Raw genomic sequence first — 22,186 nt, forward strand, 5'->3', positions numbered from 1 at the left:
GATACTATCTACCTCACAGGACTACTATGAAGATTCAGATAATGAGGTCATAATTAACGGCTACTATGGTGGCAGCAGAGTGGGTACTCTGGATTCAAAGAGTCAAAGGATTTCAGATGTGGGTTCAGCCTACCTCAACTGTGTGCCCTGGGGTGAGTCCTTTCACCTCTCCTAGCTTCAGGTTCTTCATTTTAAAATGAGGACTCTGGGGCTTCCCTGGTGGCGCAGTGGTTGGGAGTCCGCCTGCCGATACAGGGGACACGGGTTCGTGCCCCAGTTCGGGAAGATCCCACATGCCATGGAGCGGCTAGGCCCGTGAGCCATGGCCACTGAGCCTGCGCGTGAGGAGCCTGTGCTCCGCAACGGGAGAGGCCACAACAGTGAGAGGCCCGCATACCACAAAAAAAAAAAAAAAAAAAAAAAATGAGGACTCTGACTAGCTGATCTCTGAGGATCCCTGTGGCTCAATCCTCATAGGAGAAAAATCTGCATCATATCAATAATGGGAGATATTGTGACTTTCAGCAGTATGTTAAGCAGTATGAAAAAGAATGTAATAAACTATCTTCTGATGTCCTGTTCCTCTGGAGGTAAGTAGTCATTCCCAGCATTTCTGTGTAACAGGAGATTTGCACGTTAAAAAATGCCGTTCTCCATATGATCGTGGCAGTAGTTTTCATAACCACTGGTTACAAACATATATCATGGCAAAATGCTACTAAGCATTTGGTATTGCTCTTAAATTAATTTTTATTTTAATTAAGTCCAATAGCAACCTCATTTACTTGAAAAATAGTAACACTTTCATGGGAGACACTTCATTTATCTCATTCACAGGCCATGCTTAGGACCCATTAACTTCTTGCAGACCCCTCTAGATCACTCCAAGACCACTCAGAGGGCAATTTGGGAACCAGTAACAAAGGAGACATCTTCTCAAGACTTCCCCAGGGAAGTGAAGGAGAAAGATCTTTTCTTTCCAATCCTGTCTCCAGTTTGAAACTGAGCCAAAAGGTGCAGGGTGCTTGTAGACTCTGGGAAAATTGCTCCTGGTCAGAGTGTCAAGCAGTGTTTAGACACATGTGTAAACCCTGGGCTTCCTTGGGGACTGCCTGTGTGGTAAATAATCCTCCCTGGGACCAAAAGGCATTCCCCTCAGTAGAGCCAGAGCATGAAAAGGTGGCAGATTGGCTGCTTTCCTCTTTGGGTAACATTTATCATCAAAGAGAGACATTACCCTTGATGCATGAAAGGATAATCCCTTAAACTGAAATCACTGTTCATTATGATTGTTGAGTATGCAAGGCAACAGATTTGGTTACGGGAAACATTGGAACCTGTGCTTGAAAGATGTAGTTTTCAGTCACTCTCTTAGTCTCAGTTTGCTCATCTAAGTATGAGAGTGAGGGACTTCCTTGGTGGCTCAGTGGTTAAGAATCTGCCTGTCAGTGCAGGGGACACGGGTTTGAGCCCTGGTCGGGGAAGATCCCACATGCTGCGGAGCAACTAAGCCCATGCACCACAACTACTGAGCCTGCGGTCTAGAGCCCACGAGCCACAACTACTGAGACTGTGGGCCACAACTACTGAAGCCTGCGTGCCTAGAGCCATGCTCCGCAACAAGAGAAGCCACTGCAGTGCCCACGCACTGCAACGAAGAGTAGCCCTCACTCACCACAACTAGAGAAAGCCCATGCACAGCAACCAAGACCCAGTGCAGCCAAAAATAAATATATGAATTAATTTTAAAAAGATATGAGAGTGAAAATAATGCCATATTCAATGAGTTGTTGTTAATAAGATAATTAAAAGCTCTTGATAAACTCCAAAGCACTATGAAGATAATTGTTAGTTATTAATTCTAGTATTATCATGGAATTTTTCAAGTTAAAAAATACTTGTTTCTTTTTCTCCGTGGAAATCTGGCAACCCAGATAGAAAACCTTTTAACAGCATACAAAAATAACCAACTTAATCCCCCAGAAAAACCTGTGTGTGATTGTCAGCCTGTCAAAGATGACTTCTGTGCATAAGAATGATCCATAGAAGCCCGAAGGTTGATTATAAAACCTCAAGTGTCTTCTTGCCTCGAGCCATTTTAGATGAACTATTCAGAACACATCCAAGTAATCAGTTTGCTCTGACAGAGAGGAGTAACAAGGAGGAGGGCTTGATTTCCCCTGCTGGAGAGGAGGCACATCCATTATTGTCTACCTTTCCACAGATCACCTAGCTAGCTCTTTGTTCTTACTTAACAATATGGCTTCAGGCTTAAGATTTGTGACCAAATTTATATGCTAGGGAAGACCATGTTAGTTACTTTACAAGAAGGTCCAAAAATTCACAGACAGAAACAAAACCAATTAGGCCAGTTGGTATGCAGTATTTTCTAAAATTTAAGGGTATATTTATACTTTGGGAGGGGAATAATTATTTTACATTGTATGTTTGACATTAGGTTCTTAAAAGTAGAATCTTATTAAATGTATCATCAAATACTTACTTCAGTCTTGCCTTCTCTGTCTTGATAAGAGAACACTTCCAATCCAAATTATTAATTAATATCCAATTAAAATCCCAAAGCATCTTCTTGGATACTGATGGGGCACAGGATTCAGACCTAGACTGATAGCATGTTACGTCGATTTGAGGAAGTCTTGTCATTTCTCTGCGCTTTCTTTCCTCATCTATAAAATACAAATAAAAGTGCTTCCTAATAAAATGAAATGAGAAAATAATAAAATGAGATTGAAAAAGCTATAATCGTTATATAAATGTTAGTGATTGTTGTTGCTATTACTGGAAAGGTATTAGAATAAGAAATGTACAGTTATTCTCCGTGACCCAAATGCAATGACTGATACCAACATTATTGTCACTTCCCTTACCATCTCATTGCAGTAGGAACACCCCTAGGAAAAAGATGTATGTATTCTGAAATACAGATGAATTGATATGGTGCCTGAGACTTGCTTCACAAATAAAAAAGCAAGTTGTAAAATAATACAAGCTATATGTTTCCTTGTAGATAGGTATAGATCTGGAAATATGGATAAAGATATAGACTTAAATGGAGAGCAACAGAGACACAGATGCAGAGATGGATATAGATATAAGGTCTCATAATACCAAAGTGAGGGCAGAGATCAAGATGGCAGAATAGAAGAACGTGGAGCTTACCTCCTCCCACAAATACATCAAAAATACGTCTACATGTGGAACAATTCTCACACAATGCCTATTGAATGACGGGTGGGAGATCTCATACAAACAAAATTGCAAGAAAAATCATCATGTAACCGTGTAGGATAAAAGAAAAAAAAAAAAGAATTGGGACAGGACCTGCACTCCTGGAAGGGAGCTGTGAAAGAGGAAAGGTTCCCTCACCCTGGGAACACATTTCACTGCTTGGGAGATCAGCTGGGACAGAAAGGGAGCTTCAAAGCCTCAGAGGAGAGTGCAGCAGCTGGGCTGCAGCAGGCAGAACAGAGAGAAACCAGCACAGAGGGTCCTGGCCACCTCCCTGCACTCTCCAGGCCAAGATACAGATATGCTGGTGTGCATGGGGGCTGGGTGCTGAAACTCGGTCTTCAGCGGACAGACCCGGAGAGAGGACTGGGGTTGGCTGCACGGAGACAGCCTGAAGGGGCTGGAGTGTGGTCCGAGCTGTAATCAGGTACACAGAACTGAGCCTGGGTCTGCCATTGGAGTCACACTGTTACTGTGCACAAAGGGAGAGGCAGGGCCCTGCCACAGCAGCCTCATTTTCAGCGTGCCTACAGCAGGCACAGCTCCACCTCGACGAGTTCTGGCAGTGTGCAAGCACCAGTGGCTTATCCACTTGCAGAGGTGGGGCTTAAATCTGAGCCCATTCCCAGGGGCCATGCAACTTCGGAAGCAGGGCTAAAATCTGAGCCATCTCCCAGCGCTGTGTTACCCGTGGATTTATGTGCCGCCAATGGCTTTGAAAGCTCAGTGCCTGTGGGACATCTGAGCAGATTACTGGTGCTCCCATGGCTGGGGTGGGTCCAGCATCAACAGCTGCGGGCTTTGAGGGCACAAGTTCATGCAGAAGCAGGGTCAGGGTATGGGCTAATGTCATAACTCCCACAGCAGATCCAGGTGCATGACTATAGCAGCCTTGGTGCCTGACTTCAGCAAATCTGTGCCAATGAGTCTGTGCTGGTGGCTTTGTGAGCACAGCACCTGAGGGACACCTGGGCTGATTGCCTGCATTCCCATGGTTGTGGTGGGGCTGGGGGCAGTGCCAACAACAGTATACTTTGTGAGCCCACACAACAGGTGGCAGGCGACACCACAGAGTGCACCTCTCAGTAGACAGCTCCTGTGGAGGAATACACAGCAGCTCCTCTCTTAGCAGAAGTGTTCCAGTCCCGCCTACCTCACACCACAGCTCAGAAATGGATCTGGGGGCTTCTACTCCAACAACTGGGGAGCAGCCCCTGTCCCAGACAGGGTCTGTCAGGGCTCTGACAACCACAGAGCAAAGAGGAGGCTCTGCTCAATATACAATGCAGGCTCTGGTCATCACAATACCAATCACACCCCCTATCAAGGGGATAACAGCCAGCACACACTGAGGAAAGACATGGAAGGCATCTATACTAAAAACAACCCTCACGCCAAAAATATTAGATTCGCACAATCTACACAGGGATGCTTCCACATAAAAACAGCCCTTCAAGACCACAGTAGGTAACAGTTTCTTCTAACCTCATAGAGTCAGAGAAATATAAGTAAAATGAAGAAGGAGAGGAACCACTCCCAACTAAAAGATCGAGAGAATTCCTCTGAAAGTACAAACAATGAAAAAGCCCTCTCTAGTCTACCAGATCCTGAGTTCAAAAAGGAGGTAATAAAAATACTGAAGGAATTAAGAAAGGTTATCAATAGAAATGCAGATTACTGTAAAATAAAACTAGAAACTATAAAGAAGAGCCAATTAAAATTAGAAAACTCATTTGCCAAGACAAAAGCTAAGCTAAAGGCAATAAATAGCAAACTGAATAATGCAGAAGAACGAATAAGTGATCTGGAAGATAGAATAATGGAAATCACACAGTTAGAACAGCAGACAGAAAGACAAATGAAAAAATTGAAAGCAATATATGAGACCTATGGAATAATATAAACTGTGCCAATCTACACATAAAAGGGATCCCAGAAGGAGAAGAGAAAGAAAGGGGATCAAAATGTATTTAAAGACATTATGGCTAAAAACTTCCCAAACCTAAAGAAGGAAACAGATATCCAGGTACAGGAAGCACAGAGAGTCCCAAACAAGATGAACACAAACAGACCCACACCAAGACATATTTTAATTAAAATGGCAAGCGTTAAACGTGGGGTTTCCCTGGTGGCACAGTGGTTGAGAATCTGCCTGCCAATGCAGGGGACACGGGTTTGAGCCCTGGTCCGGGAAGATCCCACATGCTGCAGAGCAACCAAGCCCATACACCACAACTACTGAGCCCACGTGCTGCAACTACTGAAGCCCACGCGCCTAGAGCCCATGCTCCGCAGCAAGAGAAGACACTGCAATGAGAAGCCCGCACACCACAATGAAAAGTAGCCCCCACTTGCCACAACTAGAGAAAGCCCACGCGCAGCAATGAAGACCCAACACATCCAAAAATGAATAAATAAATTTATTTTTAAAAAAGAGTTAAAGGTAAAGAGAGGATTCTAAAGGCAGCAAGAGAAAAACAAAGAGATAGTTACAAGGGAACCCTCATAAGGCTATCAGCTGATTTCTCTACAGAAACATTACAGGTCAGAAGGGAGTAGCAAGATATATTCAAAGTCCTGAAAGGGAAAAATCTGCAACCTATGATACTCTACCCAACAAAATTATCATTTAGAATAAAGGAAGAGATAAATAATTTCTCAGACAGGCAAAAACAAAAAGAATACAGCAAAAACTAAAAGAATACCTATTCTAAAAGAAATACTGAAAGGACTTCTCTAAATAGAAAAGAAGCAAAAATCTATAGAAAAGAGAAAATCACAGTTGGAAAGTAAACCACTTAAATAAGCCAGTACACAGATTAAAAAAAAAATTCTGGTGAAAGTGATGATAACTACAATGAACAGAAAAAGGATAAACATGAAACTGTAGAAAAGAACATCAAAATCATAAAACATGTGGGGAGTAAAAAAAATGTAGAATTTTTTTTTTGAACATGCTTTAGCCTACATGATTACCAGTCTAAAGAAAGTTGATATAGTAATGAGTTAACATACTTGAAAAACAGGGTAACCACAAATCAAAAACATACAATAGATTCACAAAAACCAAAAAGAAAAGAACAAAAGCACAATACAAAAGATAATCATCAAATCACAAAAGGAAAAACATAAAGAAATGAGCAAAGAAGAAATACAAAATCAACTGGAAAATAAGGTTTAAAATGGCAATAAATACATATCTATCAATAATTACCTTATATGTCAATGGACAAAATGCTCCAATCGAAATACATGGAGTGACAGACTGGATAATAAAACAAGAGCCTACAATATGCTGCCTACAAGAGACCCACTTTAGGGCAAAGGACACACATAGATTGAAAGTGAGGGGATGGAAAAAGATATTTCATGAAAATAGAAATGACAAGAAAGTGGGGGTAACAACACTCATATCAGAAAAAATAGACTTTAAAACAAAGGATAAAGGACACTACATAATGATAAAAGGATCAATACAAGGAGAGAATATTACATTCATTAACATATATGCACCCAATATTGCAGCACCTAAATACGTAAAACAAATATTAACTGACATAAAGGGAGAAATTGATGGGAATACAATAATAGTAGGAGTCTTTAACACCCCACTGACATCAATGGACAGATCCTCCAGACAGAAAATCAATAAGGCAACAGAGATCCTAAATGACACAATTGAACAGTTAGACTTAATTGACATTTTCAGGACATTACATCCAAAAAAAGAGCAGAATACACATTCTTTTCAAGTGTACATGGAACACTCTCTAGAATAGACCAAATACTAGGGCACAAAACAAGCTTCAACAAATTTAAGAGGATAGAAATTATTCCAAGCATCTTTTCTGACTACAACAGCATCAAACTGGAAATCAACCACAGAAAGAGAAATGAGAAAAAAAGATTACATGGAGACTAAACAACATGCTACTTAAAAACCAATGGGTCAATGAGGAAATCAAAGAGGAAATTTAAAAAATACCTTGAGACATATGACAATGAAAACACAACCATACAAAATCTATGGGGTGCAGCAAAAGCAGTCCTTAGAGGGAAGTTCATAGTGATACAAGCCTTTCTCAAAAAAAAAAAAAGAAAGAAAGAAAAGAAAAATCCCAAATAAACAACCTAACCTACCACCTAAAAGAATTAGAAAAAGAAGAACAAACAAAACCTAAAGTCAGCAGAAGGAAGGAACTAATAAAGATCAGAGAGGAAGTAAATAAGAGATTTTAAAAATAGAAAAAATCAATAAAACCAAGAGCTGGGTCTTTGAAAGGGTAAAAAAATATTGACAAACCTCTGGCCAGGCTCACCAAGAAGAAAAGAGAGGACTCAAATTAAAAAACTTTAAAAAAAGAAAGGATGGTGGAGAAATAACAACAAATACCACAGAAATACAAAAAAAGACATAAGAGAATACTATGAACAATTATATGCCAACAAATTGGACAACCTAGAAGAAATGAACAAGTTTCTAGAAACATACAGCCTACCAAAACTGAATCAAGAAGAAATAATTTGAACAGACTGATCTCTAGAAGTGAAATAGAACCTGTAATTTAAAAAACTCCCTGCAAAAAAAAGTCCAGGACCAGCTGACTTCACTGGGGAATTCTACCAAACCAGGAAGAACTTATACCACCCTTCTCAAACTCTTCCAAAAGACTGAAGAAGAGGAAACATTCCCAAAGTCATTCTATGAAGCCACCATCACCCTGATACCAAAATCAGACAGAGATAACACCAAAAAGGAAAATTACAGGCCACTGTCTTTGAAGAATATAGATGTAAAACTTCTCAACAAAATATTAGCAGACCAAATCCAACAACACATAAAAAAGATTATACACCACAACCAAGTAGGATTCATCCCAGGGTCATAAGGATGGTTCAACATATGAAAATCAAACAATGTGATACACCACAACAAAAAAAGAAAAGATAAAAGCCACATGACCATCTCAATAGATGCAGAAAAATATTTGCTAAAATTTAACATCCATTCATGACAAGAAAACAAAAACAAAAAGACCAAAATAAAAAAAAACTCTTACCCTTACCAAAGTGGTTATAGAGGGAACCGACATAACTCACAGCCTACATAATACTCAAAAGTGCAAAGCTAAAACCCTTCCTGCTAAAATCTGGAACAAGACAGGGATGCCCACTCTCAGCATCTCTATTCAACATGGTGTTGGGAGTCCTAGCCACAGCAATCAGACAAGAAAAAGAAATAAAAGGTATCCAGATTGGAAGGGAAGAGGTTAAATTGTCATTATATGCGGATTACATGATACTCTATATAGAAAACCCTAAAGATTCCACACAGAAACTACTAGATCTGATAAACGAACTCAGCAAAGTAGCAGGATACAAAATTAATATACAGAAATTGGTTGCATTTCTTTACACTAACAATGAAATATGAGAAAGGGAAAGTTTAAAAATCCCTTTTAAAATTGCATCAAAAAATAAAATACTTAGGAATAAACTGACCAAGGAGGTGAAAGATTTCTATAGCTGAGAATGATAAGACATTGATAAAGGAAACTGAAGATGATACAAAAATGGAAAGATATCCCATGCTTTTAGATTGGAAGAATTAATATTGTTAAAATGGCCATACTACCCAAAGTGATCTACAGATTTAATGCGATCCCTATCAAATTACCCATGATATTTTTCACAGAACTAGAACAAGTAATTCTAAAATTTATGTGGAACCATAAAAGACCCAAAATTGCCAAAGCAATCCTGAGGAAAAAGAACAAAGCTGGAAGCATAACCCTCCCAGACTTCAGACAATACTACAAAGCTACAGTAATCAAAACAGTGTGGTATTGGCACAAAAACAGACATGTGGATTGATGGAACAGAATAGAGAGCTCAGAAATAAACCCACATGCCTACAGTCAATTAATCTTTGACAAAAGAGGCAAGAATATACAATGGAGAAAAGTCAGTCTCTTCAGCAAGTGGTGTTGGGAAAGCTGGAGAGCTGCATGTAAATCAATGAAGTTAGAACACTCCCTCACACCATATGCAAAAATAAACTCTAAATGGCTTAAACTTAAATATAATACATGACACCATAAAACTCCTAGAAGAGAACATAGGCAAAATATTCTCTGACATAAATCATAGCAATGTTTTCTTAGGTCAGTCTCCCAAGGCAATAGCAATAAAAGGGAAAATAAACAAATGGGACCTAATCGAACTTACAAGTTTTTGCACAACAAAGGAAACTAAAAATAAAACAAAAAGACAACTTACAGACTAGAAGGAAATATTTGCAAACAAAGCCACCGACAAGGGATTAATTTCCAAAAATACAAACAGCTCATACAACTCAATAACAAAAAAACAAACATCCCAATCAAAAAATGGGCAGAAGGGCTTCCCTGTGGTGCAGTGGTTAAGAATTCGCCTGCTAATGCAGAGGACACAGGTTCAAGTGCTGGTCTGGGAAGATCCCACATGCCGCGGAGCAACTAAGCCCATGCGTCACAACTACTGAGCCTGTGCTCTAGAGCCCGCGAGCCACAACTACTGAGCTCATGTGCCACAACTCCTGAAGCCTGTGCACCTAGAGCCCATGATCCACAACAAGAGAAGCCACAGTGATGAGACGCCCACATGCCACAACTAGAGAAAGCCTGCACGCAGCAACGAAGACCCAATGCAGCCATAAATAAATAAATAAATAAATTCAAAGAACTTTTCAAGGCAATGCTTACTTTTAAATTCTAGAGCTAAAACAGACATTTAAATCAAACCTTCTTTTGCAGATGGGAAAACTGAAAGCAGAGAAATCACACAGCCAGGAGCCTTGGTCCCCACCTGCCAGGCCAGCACCTTCTCAACTGTCTGCCTCTGACTCTAGAGTGACAGTGATATAACCCTGGCTCTCACAGTCTGATAGACCTAGAGGTTCTTCTTCCTTCTCCTAGCACAAGGAGTCTGTAAGTAAATGAATAGACTCCCTTTTCCAACACTCTTCTTATAGGTTGTTTATTACATAAAACACAGATTCACACCTAGTTTGGCACTAGCATTCCTTGTATTGTAGAGCTATCTCAAATCCCAAACCAATACGCAACTCACTTTCTTCCTTCGACTTCTCTCATGAACTTGCCTCAGAGCCAGGTCTGGCATTCAATAATTATATTTAAATACATGTTTTAAATACATGTAATAATAATTACACTTATTGAGTGCTTACTCTATGCCAGGCACTATTTTAAACATTTCACATGTTGTGAACAACATATGGCCACAACAAGCCTATGAGAAAGGTGATACTGTGCCCATTATAAATGTGTAAACTGAGACATAGAGAGCTTTAAGTAACCTGCTTAATTAGCAAGCAGTGGAGCTAGACTTGGACTCAGACAATCTGACTCCAGAAAACGCATTCATAACATCTCATGAGGTTTTTTGTTGTTGTCGCGAGGGCTGGGGGTGTTTTGTTTTGTTTGAATAAGATAGATGTTTGTTTCTGTGTTGTGCATTATAGCACAGAGACGCAGGATCCAGGACTGCGGGGAAGAATCTGCTTTCCTCAACGTGTGGCTTTTATCTCTATAGGCAAGGCTGTCACTGGGCTAGTTGCCACTTCCTGTCACTGGGAAGGTGGGAAGAGGCAGAGGAGCAAAAGCAGCTTCCCTCTCTCCCAGCAACTTTTCGCTTTGAAAAATTTCAAACCTACATTAAAAATTAGATTTCTAAAAAATAGAAACCAAGAACATTTCACCTAGATGTATTGATTGTGGACATTTTGCAGCATTTGTCTCATCTCTCTTTATGTAACTAGGAAAATGCTGAAAGTTACACAAAGGAATATTTCGTACGATAATGTAGGGAAGATCAACAAGCCAGTTAGAAACATTACAAATGATAACGGTTGACTTGATGACATGAAATATTGTGGATGGTTTTTTTATTCCCTCTATTATTAGAAAGTTTGTCCCACAAACAAACAAAGCAAACAAAAAAAAAAACAGAAGTTTTTTTTAAAAAAATATCAGAGCCACAACAACACAAACATTGCCAGTTTAGCCTCTCCATACAATAGAGAGAATAAAAAGATCGGCATCTGGTTGGGTGGAAACAGAACGGACTTCAGAACCTGCATACAAACTCCAGCTGAGGTTGTGCTGGACTTTGTGATGATTGGGCAAGTTTTAGCCTTCTGAATCTGTTTCCTCATATGTAAAATATGTGAGGACTCACTACAAATCTACATTTTCAATGATTCCTGGGTAAAACTTTGAAGTCTGCCTCTTAAACATGTCCAATGTAAGTGGTTCACAGAACATATTCTGAGAAACACTGCGTAGGAAGGGAGATAACTAAAGAATTTGTGAGATGGAGGAAGAGGTCCCAAACCCTTTGCACTGTCTCCTCAGCTCCCCAATTCCCCATCACTGCTGCCTGTACCCTTACCCTCTCACACATTAGAAGATGCCCCAAAATTTGCCTCTCTGACTCCAGTTTGGTCTTCTCCAAGTGAAGTCCTCCTATACCCTGTACCCTACCCCCAATCTGTTACCGACCAGGGTTCTTGGCTGCCTTAATCAACAGAAATTGATCAGAAGCCAGACAAGAAATTCACGCAAGGCTTTATTGGGGCCCCTGCTGCAATAGGGGGGGGAGCAGGAACAAACAGCAGGCTCCCTTGCTTGCTCGCTCCCCGACACGGGGGGCAAGTTTGTCCCTTATATGGGGTGAGGGTAGGGGTGTGTCCAGGGGTCAGGCCAGAAGGGTGGCTTAGGTGGTTTGCATGCAGAGGCATGCGCAGTACCCTGCTTTTGCTCCCAACCCCCTGCTTTTGCTCCAGGCTCTTCAAAAGTGGTAGCTGGGTTTTTGGTCTCTTTGTATCTTTTGTCCAGAATTTGCCCTAACTGCGCATGCATGCAGTTATTTTTAGTCCCATACAGTTTCTTTGTATTTTGTCGCTGGAGGAGAAGTGTGTCCAGGTGCAAGTATTGTAGCACTGCAGCAAAGGGTCCCAGGTCCCAGCCTGTCTCAAATCCATCCAAGTTTTCCCACCAATCTCCAACATAAAGCTTCTGCTTCAGACAGCCCAGTCTGCCTGGACACCACTATGACCTACACCACCTCCCACCTGGCCTCACTCTCTGCCTCCTGTTCAGAGCCCTGCTTAGATCTTGTTCTTCAAAGAAACCCTCTATTGCAGCCACCCTGAGTTCTCCCCTCCTTAAACGATTAGCATTTAATTCTACCTTGCAATATTCTCTACCTAGCTCACTTGTTTTATTCTGGTCATCTTTATTGTTTTTTGTTCGTTTGGTTTGGTTCGGTTTGGTTTTCGGCCGTGCGGCATGTGGGATCTTAGTTCCCCGACCAGGGGAACATTTCAATACCCTCAACTTCTACTAATCTAAGTGACCACCAGTCTGAATTGTGTCACGGACTACCCCACCTACCAGATGCTTAGCAAAAGTCTCAGTTCATTCGATTGTCCAACTACAGACATCGGAGCTTCTCAAACTTGAGTGTATTCACAAATTACCCAGGAATCTGAATAAAATGCAGACTCTGGCTCAGTAGGTCTGGGTGGGGCCTGAGGGCCTGCATTTCTAACAAGCTCCCAGGTGATGCTGATGTTACTGATGATACTGATGCATCTACATTGGGCATAGATCACCTGATGAGATTCATACATTGGGCATAGATCACCTTAATCACATTCTCTAAAATTTCCAACAGAAAATATAAACACAATTACCAGGGATCAAACCTGTGCTGCATTGGGAGCATGGAGTCAACCACTGGACCACCAGGGAAGTCCCTATATTCTGGGCATCTCTAAATTTCCTCTGAGCTCCTTGAAAATAGAAGCAGTGTGTCTCCTTCCTCATATTCTTTGTGACACTTAGCACAGTGCTAGACATATAAGGTGAACACCTCAGCCTATACCGATTGGCTGAGTACTCAGCTGACTTATTGAGGGAAACGAGATGAGATTAAGGAAGCGACTTTATAAGGATGAGCACAAGTGTGGAGCTTGTTGTAAGCTGATGAACCCACTTAGGGCCCTTGAGTATGGCTGAACCAATCTTCAAGAGTGTTTTAAATAATGTGCTATAAGTGGCAGAATAAAAGTAGAGTTCAAGATAAAATCTCAAGTAATGAAGAGCAATGGGCATACAGCTGCTGTCACATGCTCTGTTGTGTTTTTGATGAGTTTCCATTAAAAACAGCCCTAATACATAAAAGAAAAAACCTGGTGAATTCCCTTTATTGTCTCTTTAATGTGTTACTAAGGAGTTATTGGTATCATTTCATGACTCCAGCACAAATGCCTCTAGGATTTATTGCTGGGTTCACATCTCTGCTCTTTTATGGATTTCTTCCAACAGGGGCTTGAATACAGGGCTCCCATTAAATGTCCCTTGTGGTAGGTTGGCTAGAGCAAGCTACATCAGCAGTGGCAATAAAGCTCACCAAGGCAACGACTGTTACCCACCAGTGTAGGTTGATTTAGAGCAGAATGTTTCCAGATGGGTTCTGATGTAACCCTTTTTCTTCCATCTCTCAACACCACTGAAATTGAAAAATCAATTACAGCACCCAGGTTTTATATGTTGCTGAGTTTTGCTGGGTATGGGGCAGGGGCAGTAAAAAAAAAAAAAATACATATATATATATATATATATATATACACACATATAGATATGTATGTGTGTATATATATATATATATACACACACACACACACACACACACACACACACACAAGCACATTTTGTAAATAACTAAAAAACAATGAGAGAGCTTCCAGGAATGTGGTAGGTGTGTTTAATCAAGACAACCTAGACAATAGTAAAATAAGTACTGTTAGAAAAGGTCTTATTTATTTAAGGGCTGAGAAAAGCTTAAATCACAAACTCTAGTTTGTTATGTCAACAGGCTATCAATAAAAATCTGTTTACTGGGGTCAATAGAGTCACTAGTGCGTTCAGCAGTCCTGCTTCTTTAACCAGAGGCAGTCATCAAACCTCATTAGCTTGCTCTGTCTCCAGGAGAAGGGAGATCAACTATCAGTTACCCTTAGTTCGTGACAAACCATATATGAAAAAGAGCTTTAAATCCCCTGGTGCTCTAGCCAAGGAAGGAAAGGATAAATATCCTTGTATATCAGCTTTAACAGAAAAAGAGTCTGCAGAAGATAACAGGATTGTATGTGGGTTGGGCTTTGTGGTTGTTCTATTTTAAATTAGCCAATGACTGCAGACTTCATACAGGAGACCTGACTTGCTCTTTCTGGATGTTTCCTAATCTCACTCTCCATAAGGGACTGAAACACGAATGCTGTAAAATTAGCACAAGTTTAGTGACACTGTAATTAGATAACTTTGTCTCATGAAAATTGAACTCCTGAATCACTAACCAGATGTGATGGGCTGTCCAGTGTGCATCTGGCTATAAAAGCAGACAATGGATACAATACGTTTCTAATTATGTAAATGACAGGACAGGAAGGAGCATGATACACAATGATCAGACTGCCTTTCTTCATTTCAATATCCTCAGGTGACCTTTTTTTTATAAAAGTCAAGATGCCATTTAAGCAACATTTTTTTCCACCTTATCCAACTTCTACTAATCTAAGTGACCACCAGTCTGAATTGTGTCACGGACTACCCCACCTACCAGATACTTAGCAAAAGTCTCAGTTCATTCGATTGTCCAACTACAGACATCGGAGCTTCTCAAACTTGAGTGTATTCACAAATTACCCAGGAATCTGAATAAAATGCAGACTCTGGCTCAGTAGGTCTGGGTGGGGCCTGAGGGCCTGCATTTCTAACAAGCTCCCAGGTGATGCTGATGTTACTGATGCATCTACATTGGGCATAGATCACCTGATGAGATTCGTACATTGGGCATAGATCACCTTAATCACATTCTCTAAAATTTCCAACAGAAAATATAAACACAATTACATAATTTCATGTGATTTGTTTCCTGAAAGATAAGAATGATTATGTTTAAAGAGAAGTCAATTTTAGACATGAATTTTAAAATACAATTGTAGTCTTCCTAAATGTTATCTCCATGGATAGACATCTTTTTAGAGCTGAAAGAGGTCCTTTAAGGTTGATGAATATTGACTTCAGGAAGTGATCCAAAACAGAACACAAACAGATTCATTTAAAGCAAAGCTTAAATCCAATACTTTCCCCCAGCTGTACTATTGATGACTGCTTGGCTTTTTCTTTGCAGTAAATGTACACAAACAAATCGAAATGCACTCCCCTTATGTTCAAAAACTTCTTCATGAGAATAGGATCCAAGTTCATATGCTCATCTGCTGTGCAAAGTTTATTTAAATATGACATACTTAAATAAATTTATGTTATTCAAATTAATTCCTTTGAAGTTGATTAGCCTAATACAGATTTGACTGTGGAGATAAATGTCAAAGGTCAGAATATTCTAGTTCACCTTTAATGATATTAAGGCCCTGTATTTATTTATTTATTTTTTAACATCTTTATTGGAGTATAATTGCTTTACAATGGTGTGTTAGTTTCTGCTTTATAACAAAGTGAATCAGTTATACATATACATATGTTTCCTCATCTCTTCCCTCTTGTGTCTCCCTCCCTCCCACCCTCCCTATCCCACCCCTCTAGGTGGTTACAAAGCACAGAGCTGATCTCCCTGTGCTATGCGGCTCCTTCCCACTAGCTATCTAGTTTACGTTTGTTAGTGTATATATGTCCATGCCACTCTCTCACTTTGTCCCAGCTTACCCTTCCCCCTCCCCATATCCTCAAGTCCATTCTCTAGTAGGTCTGTGTCTTTATTCCCGTCTTGCCCCTAGGTTCTTCATGACCATTTTTTTCCTTAGATTCCATATATATGTGTTAGCATACGGTATTTGTTTTTCGCTTTCTGACTTACCTCACTCTGTATGACAGACTTTAGGTCCATCCACCTCATTACAAATAACTCAATTTTGTTTCCTTTTATGGCTGAGTAATATTCCATTGTATATATGTGCCACATTTTCTTTATCCATTCATCTGTTGATGGACACTTAGGTTGCTTCCATGTCCTGGCTACTGTAAATAGAGCTGCAGTGAACATTTTGGAAAAAACCCAATCCAAAAATGGGCAGAAGACCTAAATAGACATTTCTCCAAAGAAGATATACAGATTGCCAACGAACACATGAAAGAATGCTCGACATCATTAATCATTAGAGAAATGCAAATCAAAACTACAATGAGATATCATCTCACACCAGTCAGAATGGCCATCAAAAAATCTACAAACAATAAATGCTGGAGAGGGTGTGGAGAAAAGGGAACACTCTTGCACTGTTGGTGGGAATGTAAATTGATACAGCCACTGTGGGGAACAGTATGGAGGTTCCTTAAAGAACTAAAAATAGAACTACCATACGACCCAGCAATCCCACCACTGGGCATATACCCTAAGAAAACCCTAATTCAAAAAGAGTCATGTACCAAAATGTTTAAGGCCCTGCATTTAATAACTGCTTTATTCTGGGGAGCTTGTAACACTCATATTCATCTTCCCATTAATCTTTTCTGAATTTGGTAAAGAAATAGTTTCTCTTTATAGATCTGGATTTGCAAGACTAATATGAAAAACTATTTAATTTTTCTGTAATTTGAGTAAGTAGATACTAAGTATAACATAGCAACACCTTGGATGTGATTCTCTTGAGTATAACTTCACTTTCCATAAGCATGGTTAATGGATTCACAGATACTAGCATAATTTCCTATGCACAAAAGGAACATTATAATAAAACAGCTAAATATATTCATTCCACAGATATTTATTTAGCATCTATAATAATACTACTACTAATACAATATATCATATAATAAAATAACTGATACTAATGACAATAATAATAATAACTAATGCTTATAATAAACCAGGGACTATTCTAAGCATTTTACAAAAAAGTCATTATTCTTTACAATTTCATACTGCAAATACAACTATTGGCCCTATTGCACAGACAAAGTGAAATACTGAGAAGCTAAATAATTTACCTAAGGTTATACAACTTGTATGTGACTGCTATGGTCTGAACATTTGTGTCCCCCCAAATTCATATGTTGAAATCCTAACCCCAAAGATGGCGGTATTAGGTACAGCCTTTGGGAGGTACATAGGTCATATGGGTGGATCTCATGAGTGAGATTATGGCCTTATAAAAGAGACCCCAGAGAGCTCCCTACCCCTTTCCACCATATGAGGACACATGAGAAGACTCCAGCGACAAACCAGGAAGAGGGCTCTCACCAGAACTCAACCATGCTGGCACCTTGATCTTGGACCTCTCGGCCTCCAGAACTGTGAGAAATAAATTTCTGTTGTATATAAGCCACCCGGTGTGTGATATTTTGTTATAGCATCCCAAACAGACTAACTCTATGGCAGAGCCAGGACTAAAACTCAAACAGCCTAGCTTCTTTATCCAAGCTCTGTCATATGCCAGACACCACCCCAGGTAACGATGATCACGACAAAACGTGCTTGTGTGGATAGGCAAGTATGTTGCATTCATAATACCTCCATCCCACTTCTAACCATCAGTAGTTATTATAACCTTCTTTCCAACTGGATTCAAATTTAGGCTCAGAACCCTTCCTAACCCAGTGTTCCAGGCAGCTATTATCAATCAATTGGAGCTGACACATGAATCAAAATTTATTTGCCATTCCTGACTGAGTGCATAAAACACAATCACTAGTCCTTAAATACTTTAAACGGTTATTAAGTTGGTATAGCTTGCAAATGCTTATGTAAAGCAGGTATATTTCTTATTAATATTGATCTCAACTTCTGTTTAGTAAACTTTGATTCGGTCATGGATCCCATGCTTTGGCTCCTGCCTTCAAAGTATTTCCACGTTGAAATCCTTTACACATTCCCTACATAGGCTTTAATATTTCTAGCCTAAGAATTTGGGAAGGATACATAAACTCCCTGAAATAGTATGTTATTTTATGTTATATAACTAGTTACTTTAATAACTATAGGAGAAATTAAACTTAGATTCCTACCTCCCACAACCTAAGTACATTCAGATTTAAATTTTTTTTTATTAAAAATATCATACTGGGAAAAATGTTAAATTACAGTTTTACAATCGTAGAGAAGGGAAAACTTTCTCAAGCATAACAAAAGTCCATAAGCAATAAAGACAGACAGGTTTCATTGCATAAAATTGCAAAACTTCTGTACTGCAAGGGTACTTACTATAAGCAAAGTTAAAAGACAAACGACATCATTTCTGGAGAGCTGAGGTATTTGTGGCCACCTAAATCTGAATCTCTACACACATCCTCCAAAAAACTATACAGGTCAGCAAGAAGAAAAAATGCACATACAGGACTTCCCTGGTGGCGCAGTGATTAACAACCCACCTGCTAATGCAGGGGACACGGGTTTGAGCCCTGGTCCAGGAAGATCCCACATGCCACAGAGCAACTAAGCCCATGCGCCACAACTACTGAGCCTGTGCTCTAGAGCCCGCGAGCCACAACTTCTGAGCCCACGTGCCACAACAGTATACTGAAGCCCGCGTGCCTAGAGCCCGTGCTCTGCAACAAGAGAAGCCACCGCAATGAGAAGCCCGTGCACCACAATGAAGAGTAGCCCCCGCTCACCGCAAGTAGAGAAAGCCCACATGCAGCATCGAAGACTCAATGCAGCCAAAAATAAAATATAAATAAATAAATAAATCTATTTAAAAAATGCACATACATAAATCCCACAACTCATCATAACTAAAAAACCAATAATACTACAAACTTTAAATTATCTGTAATTAAGGAAAAAAACACATCAATTTACAGCAGCACTATATCTAGATCTTCCACTACAAGTCTTTGCAGAGACCTAAGGGAGGGTTTCCAGAAAATCTTCATGGAAGAGAAAAGGGAATTAAGCTAAAATAGCTCCCAGAAAGAGAAAGTCCATCTTAAGTATCAAAATATTGAAAATGTTCTGGTCATAAGAGTACTGACTAAAGGGAAGACACTGAAAAGTGATGAGATTCAAAGAGGCAGTTCTGGAAAGACTGGGGAAGAAAAGGATAAAAAGAAAATCAGAAGCAATCTTTGGATACTACATAAGGAAGGCAAAAAGAAACACCAGAGAAAGATTCAGGGTCCTGCAAGGCAAGAGAAAACCAAAAACTCAAAGGACACACAAACATTATTTGGGCCAAATTATTCTGGGGCCCTATTCTGTGCACTGTAGAATGTTTGACAATACACTTGGCCTCTACCTACCAGATGTCACGAGCACACCACCCCCTAGTTATGACAACCAAAAATGCCTCCAGACATTGCAAAATGTCCCCTGGGGTACAAAATCACATCCAGGTGGAACCACTGACCTAGAGCAATAATTTGTTGAATTGCTGATTGATTTGTTTGTTATTTGAAGACTCTTCTTTAAATGTTTGCCTTTTTGTGGTAAACCATTAAGAGGAAAAATAAAGAAAATTAAGGAAGGAAAAGAAGCTGTACTCCCTCATTCATTTATTCATTCATCAAATTTCTATTGGATGCCTGCTAAGTAATAGGCATTGTTTAAAAGATGAATAGGTAAGACGTAGTCACAACCCAAATTTTAAGCTTTCCATATCACTAATTTAATTTAATATTATCATGGTTTGATTAACTTCTATATTTCCAAGAAATTGATGACATGATTGTTTCGAACCTAGGATCTTAACACACAATCAAAACATTATGTATGTGTCATTTTACTACAAATATTTAGAAAACTCACCGAGGATAACTATATTTGGTGTTGGCATTGAAATTTTCTGTATCTGTGGATATATCAGTCAGCTGTTGCTTCAATAACGTGTATAACAAATAAACATAAAATCTCAGTGGCGTATAAAAATAGGCATTTATTTAACTTGCACATCTATGATCAGCTGATCTAGGCTGGGCTCAGTTTAAATGGCTCTACTCCATGTGTCCCTCATCCTCTTCCTTCTATCACCAGACTAGGCATGTTCTTCTCATGGCAATCGCAGAGGCACAAGAGAAGTGGAATCGTGTAAGACCTAGGTTCAGAACTGGCACACCATCACATCTTCTCCATTCTCTTCAAACACAATATCATAGGGCAGATAAAATATACCGCACCCATGGAGGTGAGAAGAACTACAAATTCACATAGCAGAGGACATGGACACAGGGAGGGTTGAAGAATTATGGCCAATGCTGTAATTTACCACAGTGGAGAAAAAAACTTAGTCTTGTTTTATTATCTCAAAGTTAAGATTTCTGAACACAGATTCTGAAGTTAAATTAATGATGACTACAAAAGCAGAATAATAATTTTCAACAATGCAAAGAAGATTAAATAAACCATCAACCTCACAGGGGTTATTATTTAGCATATTTTTATTATAACAGCAGCAATACCAAATTCATCTACATTAAAGCAATTCATTTCTAAAGACCAATATTTCAATGATAAATGCCAATAAATGAATTTTAGTATCATATACGTTACACATTTTGTAGCTATTTTCAGCAAGAAACTTTTCTGATGTCCTTATCTATATTCTATATTTGTTCTTAAAAGGAATTTTCCTGAAACATAACACTTCTTAAAATCAACTACTGATCCAATAGATTTAAATTTCTACATTCTGTTATACTACAGGGGAAAAATAATTGGATTTTGCTTTCTCATTCATGACTATTTAAATATTCAGTTTCTGAGGTTACATTTTAGTGCGTTTTTATGTTTTATTCAGGACACAATGTTCCAGCAAATATCACAAGCCCAAATCAATGGCTTATACTGACATTAAATATGCCATTAACATGCTTGTTCCCAGAAAAGTTCAATGAAAAGCTGTCAACAAACCTGCAGAGAAAGCCTTGTTGCATTCAAAATAAATGATTAAAAGAGGCACTGGAAATAACTTAAAACCTTTAGAATGATGAAGAGAAGAAAAAGTAATATGAAAATATCTAGCTCTCTGCTTGGCAAACAAAATTTATACCAATTTACATATGCCTAGAGCTGACAACAAAACCAAGTTCATGCCATTTTCCACAGTATTCACGAGGTTGTTCCTTTCATCTCTGTGACTTAGATGCTTACAATGTAATGTGACTAACATCTTAGAGCCCTGGTCTTTGATGTCCCATCACCATGAGCAACAGTGAGATCTCACAGAGCAGCACTCTTTAGAAAAACAGCATTGAAAGATCAGCAACTCAAATAGAGGCACAAAAAAGAACATAGCATATTTCAGGTAATAGAATTATTTAATTATTTTTCATTCATTCATTTACTAAGCAAAGACTGCTTACTGGCCAAGACTTGGAAAGGTAATAGATGTCCCACCAGCTGGGATAGATCTTGAAAGTGCAGAAGGAGAGAAGGCTGGGCGTAGCCCAAGGAAGTGGAGTGAGTGAGAACTTCTTAGTACTGGGAAGTAAAGAATGAGAGCATCTGCTGCTATGGCCCGTGAGCTTTACTCTGTAGGAAGTTTGGTAACACACCTGAGGCCGATAGCGCATGAAATAAACTTTCAGGTTAGAGGAGGACATGCTGTTGGCAGGAGGTCATGAAGGCAACAGCAGAGAGAGGTGCCAGAAGAACTTGAAGACCAGACCAAATCCAAGGTATAGGCTGAATCACTTATATTTGTCTGAGGCTGTCTAATAATAATTCATATTAATAATGATGACCCCAGAGTTCCTCAGAAAATCTCTATATAATATACTGTGATAAAGAAGGAATTGGGTTGGAGAAAACTTAACACAGAATCATAGGTTGCATATAGATGGATGTATATGCTCATTTGGCTCTTTTAAGAAATGCAAGAAAAAGGAAACTCCTTTTCAAATTCCTTTCTGAAAGATTT

General features: G+C 39.3%; 1 protein-coding gene across 4 annotated transcripts in view; it reads right to left on the reverse strand.

Moving 5' to 3' along the window:
* The window catches only part of ZNF366 (zinc finger protein 366), a 335,604-nt gene that overhangs the window by 222,622 nt on the left and 90,796 nt on the right, over positions 1-22,186 (reverse strand). For 2 of the 4 annotated variants that reach the window (XM_067730960.1, XM_067730959.1), the window contains one exon: positions 2,504-2,687. The exons of 1 other annotated variant lie outside the window; for it this stretch is intronic. The gene's annotated coding sequence lies outside the window, so the exon portion shown is untranslated. Of the gene's footprint in view, positions 1-2,503; positions 2,688-16,191; positions 16,342-22,186 lie in introns of those variants that run through there. One more of the 4 variants, XM_067730962.1, reaches the window with a different exon arrangement.

This window comes from Pseudorca crassidens, chromosome 3, assembly GCF_039906515.1.
Source record: "Pseudorca crassidens isolate mPseCra1 chromosome 3, mPseCra1.hap1, whole genome shotgun sequence".
NCBI lineage: Eukaryota > Metazoa > Chordata > Mammalia > Artiodactyla > Delphinidae > Pseudorca > Pseudorca crassidens.